Consider the following 11,605-nt stretch of genomic DNA (forward strand, 5'->3'; position numbering starts at 1 on the left):
TGGATGGGCTAGCTAAATGAGAGAGAAGCAAAGTCAAGAATATATATGAATTATAAGAGGGGGGGAAGTTGGTGGAGTTCACATATAGAGTCTTGGATTTATATGGTATGGTTTGGTTTTTGTACCATTTTTCAGGTATGAGATGTGGACCCTAACTATTCATCCTAAGTTTCCATCATGTCTCATTAACTTCTTATTTATATTTTCTGTATTTTTCTCTCTTAATCTTCCAATTTTAAACAAAATCACCATGGCGTGGGAATGTAAAAGAGTGTTATCCACATATATGTGAATTATGTTTATCATAAAAGAGGAAATGTATCTAAATATGTAAGAGTTGGTTGTATTTTTTTCATTTGTATTTTTTACTCTTTTCACACATGGAAATGGTGTGTGAATGATAAGTTTTTAATTGGATTGTATTTAAATTGATTTTGTATAATCTCAAAAGTGATTCCAGTTAAAGTATATATGTTGCTTTCTACGAAGAAAATCGATGAAAAAAAAGTAATTATTTTAGAACAAAAAATCAATTGAGATTTGACTTTTTATGTTAAATTCTCCATTTTATTTCATTTATATGATAAAATATTTTAATATATACTTAATTGTAGTTTTAGTTTCTCTATTTTAAAATTTAATAATTTTAATTTTTTTTTCTGATTTTTTTAATCAAAATAATAATAATTTAATATATTTTAAACAGCTTGACATATGATATGATGATGTTGCGTAACTAATACTTCAAAATTACAATAAAATTCTATAAAAAATTTATTTTCAACTTTTAAAATTATTCGTATTTGTAATTTAATTAATAAAATATAAATGATTAATATAAATAGATGATCATATATGTCACTTCATTTATAATAATTAATTACTTTTAGGGATAGAAATCAAGGAATAAATAATAATTATTTTTATAATGGAAATAAATTAATTTTTTGACTAAAATCAAATAAAGAAATAATTATTAGTTTATTAAAATATACATCATATACTAAAATTTTGGCCAATGCTACGCTTTTCGATTATTTTTTTATTCTCTTTCAATTTTTTTTTTATTCTGTAACCTTTTTAGACTGACTTTCATTCTTTAACCATTTTGGAGTCATACTTTTATTCTTTAACAGTATTTAGGAAAATACGATTTATCATTCGAAAAAATATTATAATTTAATTTATATTTTTTTAATGATTTCATTTATATTTTCTTTAGTAGGAACGATTTCATTCATGTTATATTAATTACTATTAAACTTCCTAATAGCTGGTGCATAAAAACTGTAAGTATATTTTGTAGGGTAAATCGAGTTAAAATTGTAATGTTGAATAAACTTAATCTCTAAATTTGCAAAATAATAATTTAGTATTTTAAATTAAACATCAATTAATTTAATGTTTTATCAACTTTATCATCCACCACAATTTTAAAAGTTTTATGTTAATATTGATGGAACAAAAGATTAGTCAATACTAAAAAAATTCATTGATTTTGATGGATGTTTATTAAAAAGATATTTTGATAGAATGATTAAATTGACTGACATTCTTTAATAAGAGACTAATTTATTATTTCTTAAATTCTCTAAATTACAATATAAGTATATTACAATTTTTAGAACCAAAATGTTGATTTAATGATATTTTTATGGATTTAAATTATATCCACCTACAATGTACTTATAAGCATTTTTATACTATGCATCAATCATAATATCATATTATTATACGACTAATTATTATTTGTCAATAATGTAAAATAATTTACACCAACATTGCAAGAAATTTAATTTAATTTATATTGCAGGAATAAATAATACTACATCGTTCTTAAGTCAAAATTCAATTGTCAGTTGTCGATATTGTTAAATTGAATATCTTGTCATGAGTTTGAATATGAGTCTTCGCATTTATGTAAAAATTTATGATGATATTTATCATATCTTATTTAGACAAATAAACCCTAAACTCCAAAATTGAAAGAAAACAAAAAACTCGCACGCAACTACGAAGTATCTATTCAAACTAAGACATAATATCTAATATAACAATATTAATATTTATTAATTGAGTTAATTCTTACAAATATTTTATGACTACTTTTAACTATATACACTTGTAAAAAATAAAACATAATTTTATAATTAGGACTAAACCCAATATAGGAAGCACTTAAATTAAGTATGTGTTCAAAGATTAAGCACGTCAATAATTTTGTCACTTGGATTAGAAATTTAGAAATGGACGAGTACTTTATGTTAAAGTAACAGTGACATAAGACTAGTAAAGAGCATAAGTGAAGGTAAACATGTAACATATTATTAATATTGTTATATTGCGTTGTTCTTACGGCTAGCTTCGCATTCAATGTTGTTAATGCTTCATGGTCATCGTATTTAATTTTATTATATTTTTTATTTTGTGCTTCTTCAAAATGGGGCAACCGTCACGTATTCATCCGAAGACTACGCAGGAAAGAGAGAGAGAGAGAGACTAGCTGGATGGGCTAGCTAAATGAGAGAGAAGCAAAGTCAAGAATATATATGAATTATAAGAGGGGGGGAAGTTGGTGGAGTTCACATATAGAGTCTTGGATTTATATGGTATGGTTTGGTTTTTGTACCATTTTTCAGGTATGAGATGTGGACCCTAACTATTCATCCTAAGTTTCCATCATGTCTCATTAACTTCTTATTTATATTTTCTGTATTTTTCTCTCTTAATCTTCCAATTTTAAACAAAATCACCATGGCGTGGGAATGTAAAAGAGTGTTATCCACATATATGTGAATTATGTTTATCATAAAAGAGGAAATGTATCTAAATATGTAAGAGTTGGTTGTATTTTTTTCATTTGTATTTTTTACTCTTTTCACACATGGAAATGGTGTGTGAATGATAAGTTTTTAATTGGATTGTATTTAAATTGATTTTGTATAATCTCAAAAGTGATTCCAGTTAAAGTATATATGTTGCTTTCTACGAAGAAAATCGATGAAAAAAAAGTAATTATTTTAGAACAAAAAATCAATTGAGATTTGACTTTTTATGTTAAATTCTCCATTTTATTTCATTTATATGATAAAATATTTTAATATATACTTAATTGTAGTTTTAGTTTCTCTATTTTAAAATTTAATAATTTTAATTTTTTTTTCTGATTTTTTTAATCAAAATAATAATAATTTAATATATTTTAAACAGCTTGACATATGATATGATGATGTTGCGTAACTAATACTTCAAAATTACAATAAAATTCTATAAAAAATTTATTTTCAACTTTTAAAATTATTCGTATTTGTAATTTAATTAATAAAATATAAATGATTAATATAAATAGATGATCATATATGTCACTTCATTTATAATAATTAATTACTTTTAGGGATAGAAATCAAGGAATAAATAATAATTATTTTTATAATGGAAATAAATTAATTTTTTGACTAAAATCAAATAAAGAAATAATTATTAGTTTATTAAAATATACATCATATACTAAAATTTTGGCCAATGCTACGCTTTTCGATTATTTTTTTATTCTCTTTCAATTTTTTTTTTATTCTGTAACCTTTTTAGACTGACTTTCATTCTTTAACCATTTTGGAGTCATACTTTTATTCTTTAACAGTATTTAGGAAAATACGATTTATCATTCGAAAAAATATTATAATTTAATTTATATTTTTTTAATGATTTCATTTATATTTTCTTTAGTAGGAACGATTTCATTCATGTTATATTAATTACTATTAAACTTCCTAATAGCTGGTGCATAAAAACTGTAAGTATATTTTGTAGGGTAAATCGAGTTAAAATTGTAATGTTGAATAAACTTAATCTCTAAATTTGCAAAATAATAATTTAGTATTTTAAATTAAACATCAATTAATTTAATGTTTTATCAACTTTATCATCCACCACAATTTTAAAAGTTTTATGTTAATATTGATGGAACAAAAGATTAGTCAATACTAAAAAAATTCATTGATTTTGATGGATGTTTATTAAAAAGATATTTTGATAGAATGATTAAATTGACTGACATTCTTTAATAAGAGACTAATTTATTATTTCTTAAATTCTCTAAATTACAATATAAGTATATTACAATTTTTAGAACCAAAATGTTGATTTAATGATATTTTTATGGATTTAAATTATATCCACCTACAATGTACTTATAAGCATTTTTATACTATGCATCAATCATAATATCATATTATTATACGACTAATTATTATTTGTCAATAATGTAAAATAATTTACACCAACATTGCAAGAAATTTAATTTAATTTATATTGCAGGAATAAATAATACTACATCGTTCTTAAGTCAAAATTCAATTGTCAGTTGTCGATATTGTTAAATTGAATATCTTGTCATGAGTTTGAATATGAGTCTTCGCATTTATGTAAAAATTTATGATGATATTTATCATATCTTATTTAGACAAATAAACCCTAAACTCCAAAATTGAAAGAAAACAAAAAACTCGCACGCAACTACGAAGTATCTATTCAAACTAAGACATAATATCTAATATAACAATATTAATATTTATTAATTGAGTTAATTCTTACAAATATTTTATGACTACTTTTAACTATATACACTTGTAAAAAATAAAACATAATTTTATAATTAGGACTAAACCCAATATAGGAAGCACTTAAATTAAGTATGTGTTCAAAGATTAAGCACGTCAATAATTTTGTCACTTGGATTAGAAATTTAGAAATGGACGAGTACTTTATGTTAAAGTAACAGTGACATAAGACTAGTAAAGAGCATAAGTGAAGGTAAACATGTAACATATTATTAATATTGTTATATTGCGTTGTTCTTACGGCTAGCTTCGCATTCAATGTTGTTAATGCTTCATGGTCATCGTATTTAATTTTATTATATTTTTTATTTTGTGCTTCTTCAAAATGGGGCAACCGTCACGTATTCATCCGAAGACTACGCAGCAACCGAATCTTCCATTCATGGAAATATTTTTAATTACTTTCAGACACGAAACTCAACATAAGAAACAGGATTTTTTTTTTACCTTAATCGTCTTTTTAATAAAATATTTTTCTTTTGATTGTATTATTTAATTAATTATTTATATAAATCTTAATTTAGTCTCTTCCACTTTATAAGATAAATTTAATAAACCTACTATTAATCTCTCATCTCATAAACATTTCATTTGAATTATAACAATTTTTAAAAAATAAGACACCGTTTTTTCACTTTAACTTTTTTTATATAAAAAAGGAAATATTAAATTTGTTAACTATTAATATTTTTTAAATTTATATTTCTTATAAAATTACTTTTTCTTCCTTAATTATAATATTCCATCAATATATAAAAGAGAAAAAAACAAAAATCATAAAGATCAATAAGACTTATTTAGTGTGGACCGTGGTATTTTAAAAGTTTATTCTTAAAGTAGTTTTCAGATTAAATTAAATGCTTTCACACCTCTCTCTCTCTATATATATATATATATATTACATTTATAGTGAATACGAAAATGTATAAAAGACATTTTTTTAACGAATGTATAAAAGGGTTTTAAGTAATAAATACATCCTAAAATTTGTATATTCTTTTATATTTGCGAATTAAAGTTTCTCCCAAAAATTATTTATATAAAGGACGAAATGAATATTCTGTAAAAATATTTGATATGCTGGGATGCATATTTGATTTAGAGATATATCTCTCTTTATATCAGTGTATAAGTTTCACCGCTTGACTCTTTATAATAAAAAAATATAATAATTTAATAAAAAAAAATTATAGATAGCAACAATTTTAATTTCTTCATAGGACTAAAGAATTGATGTTCTTATTGTATAAGTATCGATAAAACCTTGCTAATGGTAAGGAGATGTTCCATTAACATGATCTGAGATCGAACTGGGGAATATTGTTTATTCAAGCCCTTAAGGAAACAAATGACATACTCATTTTCTCTTTATTTCCTAATCTTTGGTAAGAGATTGCAAGGACAAGTAGGTGTGCAAGAACAAGAAGGTAAGAGAAGAAAATTCTCCAACTCTTGCCAGAGTTTTTTTAAATTGGTAAAATAGGTTGTAATAGAATAATCACCTTGCCTAAGACCATAATTTTCTTCTTGCAAGTCTGAAATCCGAAATACATTTCCTTGATGATAGCAGTCATTCAATTTGTTCTATATATATGCAGCATAATCCATCCACATAATACTTTGAGCAATGTCTAGTTTGAATGAGTTCGTAATCCAAGACATAACCATGGTGTTACATCGATCCCATGCCATTGAAAGTCGATCTTTGTATCTTCAGGGCGATATATAGTACCTAGAACAAAATCAGATTTGTTCTTCGAACGAAGGGACACAAGCATCACACGAGATCATGTGTGAAAGTTGGTGTTGTTGAGAGGTAGAGACACAAGTGCAAGGCCATGATTATCACTGGGATGCATAAAGAAGAGATCAAACATGTCATTTTGATAAATTCGATTGGAATTTGGGAGTTTCTCGATAGGTTGTTGGATGGGGGATTGATCATCGGACGATGAAGAAGAAGAGGAATCATGATCAGAATCCATTGCGAATTTCACAAAAAAAAAAAAAACACAAAACAGAGATAAATTGCAGAGGAGGAGAAAAAAAAAATTCAAAATGAAGAAGATGAATGAGAAATTACTAGGGTTAGAGCGACTGATACCATGTTAGTAAATTTCATATTCAATAGAGAGTATTTCTTAAAATACCTCTATATTGATTACAATAAATCTTTCTAACAAACAAAAGAAGGGTTCTCTATTTTTTATATGAGATTGAACTCAAGATAAGATGTAACTAACAAGCTACTAAAACAGAAAGCCTAATAAAAAGGGACTAAAAAAACTAACTCTATCCTAATTATAACTTAAATAAATTGGTTAACAAATGTAGTAAAATGCATTAAGTATGCCCAATAAGATGCATGCTTGATTTCGAGATATATTTTTCTTCATATTAGTGTGTAAGTTTCACTGATTGACTCTTTATAATAAAAAATATAATAATTTAATAAAAAAAATATAGATAGAGACAAAAAAAATATTCTAGATCTTATATTTAGAAAGAGGCACTAATTAAATCTTATAATGGTCATGGATCTTGAACTTTTTTTTAAATGGACCCACTAATTCATGTTAGTCTATCATAAATTTGATGAGAAACCAATACAAAAAATATTAAAGGCATGTTATTATTCTTTTTTCAATAATTAATTCGTTTTCAAAGTAATTTAAAATAAAAGTGATTTTCATATAATATAAATATATAAGTCATTTTTTTGGTGAATTATCGTTATTGTAAAAAGATTGCTTTAGAGTTAGTTGTTAAAGAGTTTTTAGAGTTCTATGTTTTTTACCAATTTAGATGATCTATTTGGTTATGACTTGTATCTTTATTCTAAGATAAACATTTACTCACATGAAATACTATCTTGTGAATTTTCTCCTAAATGTGATATTCATCAAGGTGATCTTTATCTCTTTACCTTTTTGTGCTAGTCATGAAGAGTTGCAGGCATGATATTCTTGATGTAGTGCTCGACGACTCTCGAAGACCTCTAAAATTTGGTCATAATGGCCCTACTTTGTTGATGACATCCTTCTTGTGGTTGAAGCTTCCACATACCAAGCCACGAAGATTAAAGATATTCTTGATACTTTGTTGGTGATGTTCTGAATATTGAAATCACTAATGATCTTGGACACTATCTTAGGGTTCTTCGTAAAATACTTATGTTTTTTTATAAAAACAAAGATCAAGGAAAGTGATCAAGTTGCAAGCTCAAAAAGAAGTCAACAATCAAAGTCAATTATGGTCAATATGCTAGAAGTCTTATAATGTAAGGTACATGATGCAATCTAATATTATTATATTTCAAATGCACATGATAACCTTCTATTTTAGCATATGCATCAAAATAGTTTTCAAAGTGTCAAAATGCATGAACAATTCTTGAAAAAATCAAGTTTTTGACAAAAATCAAAGTTGTATTCGACTATAACATGTTGTAGCCGAATACAAACTCAAGCCAGTAGTAAAAACTGAATATCGGTATTCAACTACGAGATAGTGTAGTCGAATACAAATGCTAAGTCGGTAGCTAAAACTGCACTTTTGTATTCGACTACAACATAGCCGAATACAAAACCAAATCAGTGGCAAAATTCAATCATATGTATTCGACTACAAGGTTAAAATTTTCAAATAAAACTGAACGTTACACAAGTGTATTCAACTACACTATTGTTGTAGTAGAATACATCTACGAAGCAATGCAATTTTTCAGTTCAGATATAACTTGGATCATTGCATATGGTCATCAAACCTCTAGGAACGATTGCCACTGATCTAAAGTGATTGATAAGACAAACTCTCAATTTAAGTTTTATTAAAATAAACAAATGTTAATTAAGAACGTTAATTATAAATCTAAGTGTTATGTTAATTTAACTTGTGCTTTTGAGTGTATCAAATTAAAGATATGATTTAAACAAAACAAATAAATCAGCATAAAAAGGCAAATATCTCAACATACAAGAACAAACAACATTCTTGACAAAATATGAAAAACGGAGAATGTTCTCCAACTCAAAGAATGGTCAAGTCAGCTTCAAGAACAATCAATCTCCACTGATTAAAATAAGATATTGCTTCTGAAATTAATCCTAATATTATCAATATTGTCCGAGGAACAAACATGATTCATTATAGTCAAAGAATCAATTCGTATCACAAAAGAAAAAATATGATGAATCAAGCAAGATCTAACAAGAGTAAGACATCACAACACCCTCAAGAACGATCAGGAAAACATCCATAATAATCAAGATTAAATATCCAGATCAATTATCAATCTCCAAAATGATCATCGAATCTTCAGAATGATCAAACATTCTCCAAAATGTTCAGAAATTGTTTTGCAACAGATTCCATCATTCTTCAGCCTGTTTTGCAAGAATCAAAACTGCATATTAAACTGATGACATCAATAGAAATATATGAATAATATTGGATCATTAAAACTCAAAAGAAGATTGCCAAGAACGAAGAAAATCAGTCTAGTCAACATAACTCAAAATAGTCAAAAGCTGAAACATTTTTTATCATATAATTTGGTCTTTGGTCAAGACTGACAAGAGCACTACCAACAGTTCTTTTTTACCATCATTAAATGTACTAAAAGCCTATAAAAGGAAGACCGATGCTTAAGGAAAATGCAGAAGTTCAAGTGCTAATAAGTCTCATTAAATCATTCATATTCACATACTTGAAATTCTCACTTTCTCAAAAAGAATCGCTTCTGATTATATTTCAATCTTTTGTTATATTTGTACTTAATCTTTTATAAAGAATCTAATCTCAAACAAGAGTTGAGACATCTCAGATTCTATCAAAATAATCTTATCGTTATTGTGTAAAATTCAAACTATGAGAGTTGAGTATAGTTTTAGTAGATTGTAAGAAACCCTTTTAAGGTAAAAAGATAAAGTGTAAACTCCTATTTAGAGACTGATAGGAGATTGTTTCGAAAGTCTTTCTGGGTGGAAAGGACTTGGTGTATAACATATCAAGGTTGATATGGAGAAGTAGTGTAAATCAAGATTGTTCTTTGTTTTGAACATTTAGTGAATATCTCACAATTGTGATGACGAGACATAGCTCGATTTGGGTGAATTAAGATATATTTTTGTGTGATATTTCTTACCTTATCTCTATTTAATTTAAGTCTAGTTGATTTTCGAGTTGAATATATAAACTGGATTGTTGATTTTAACTAACCAAGAATGTTCTCCATTTTTTGATTAAAACCAAGAATGTTCTATGTTTTCTGTTTTCACAACCAAAATCAATCTTGAGTTAAAATCTTAAGTTTTTACAGGAAATTTTAAATAGAAATATTTACAATTCAAACCACCTTCCTTGTAAATTGATATTACTACTTCAGTGATGTCTAAGGAATATAAATACTTCTTAATTTCATATTTAACTTAACAATCTTTACATCAATCTTAAAACAACTTTGAACAAACTTTCTGAAATATTTTGATTTATTCAAAGTCTTACTTTCACATTTCAAGTACATATTTTACATTGTCATATCATTGAGAAATGTTATCTATTGTAATTGAAATTATATCAAACTATTTTTATTGTACTCAATTGTTATACACTCTTGATTTCAGTTAAAGTCGTTGTTATAAAACCATACAATTTATTGTGTGAATTAAAGAAAGTGGTGTACTTTCTTCAAGTGTTGTAAACTAAGATAGTGGTGTGCTATCTTATGTTGATTGCTATAATTTTGTAACAGAAGTCTTAGAGTTAGACTTGTACTTATTTTAACAAATAGTGGAAAATATCTTGTGGTGTGCAAGATGATTGAATATACCCTTGGTTGTAAGAGAAACTAAGATAAATTGTTGTGTTCTTTATTTTTCTTTCATTTACATTTTTTCATACACCAATCCTAAATAGAAAAATAATATACTAAATCTCTAAAAATCATAAAATTTATATACACCTAATTCAACCCCCTTCTTAGGTGTATCTCTTTGGTAACATTCTTGTGATCATTTGGAGTAGTAAAAAAAACTCATATGCTTTAATTGTTGACAAGGTCAAAAGTAGGTTCACGTAGTGGAAATCTAATTATCTCTTTGTGAATGAGATAATTATTAATCTCGCACAAATTTGCATTAAGAGTTTCCATAACCATATAATGCATTCAACTGCAATTCATATTGTCGATTGTGAGGAGATGTAAATATTATGTAGGAACATTATTTTGGAGAACTACTTCTAATGAGAAAATATCATCTTATTTCTTGAGAGAGGATTTGTCGACTTAAGAAAAATGGTGGTTTGAGTTTTTAAATTTTGAGGTTGTAAATTAATGTGGTAACCTAACCATTCCAAATTTTAATTGTGATGATTTTTGAAAATTGTGGCATATGATTAAGATGGAATTTCTTAGATTATTTGCAATGACCATATCATTTGTTTTTAGCAGGATGATTTGGTATCTGGTGCTGGATCCTTTAGAGATCATATCATCTCATGAGTAAAAAATACTAATAATTTATTGTTAAAAAAAATACTAGTATTTCCGTTTTCTTGATTTCTATGTTATATTTAAATATTATCTTTAGCCTCTTCCCATTCATAAAGTATATGCGAATGGATTAAGTTTATATTTATTTTACTAAATTTTTTATATTTATATCTATCTACTCATGGATGCAAAAAAAATATTATATGTCTATTCTTGCGGAAGGCAAATGTCAATGCATTTTGGAGCTGATCTATACAAGTCAGAAGAATTAAAACAAGCTTTATATTTTAGTTAAAGTACTTTACCTCAATCACAATCATCCTTTGCTTATAGATTCAAACTGCTTCAACTATTGGCCATAGACTAGGATAATATAATAATAATAATTATTTTTGTAGTCTTTTAATTTAATTTTAGATAATACTTTATTTTTTATTTAATCTTTTATTTAATTTTAAATAATGATTTAGTCTTTATTTCTTAAAATGTCAAT

This window comes from Cicer arietinum, chromosome 4 (assembly GCF_000331145.2).
Source record: "Cicer arietinum cultivar CDC Frontier isolate Library 1 chromosome 4, Cicar.CDCFrontier_v2.0, whole genome shotgun sequence".
NCBI lineage: Eukaryota > Viridiplantae > Streptophyta > Magnoliopsida > Fabales > Fabaceae > Cicer > Cicer arietinum.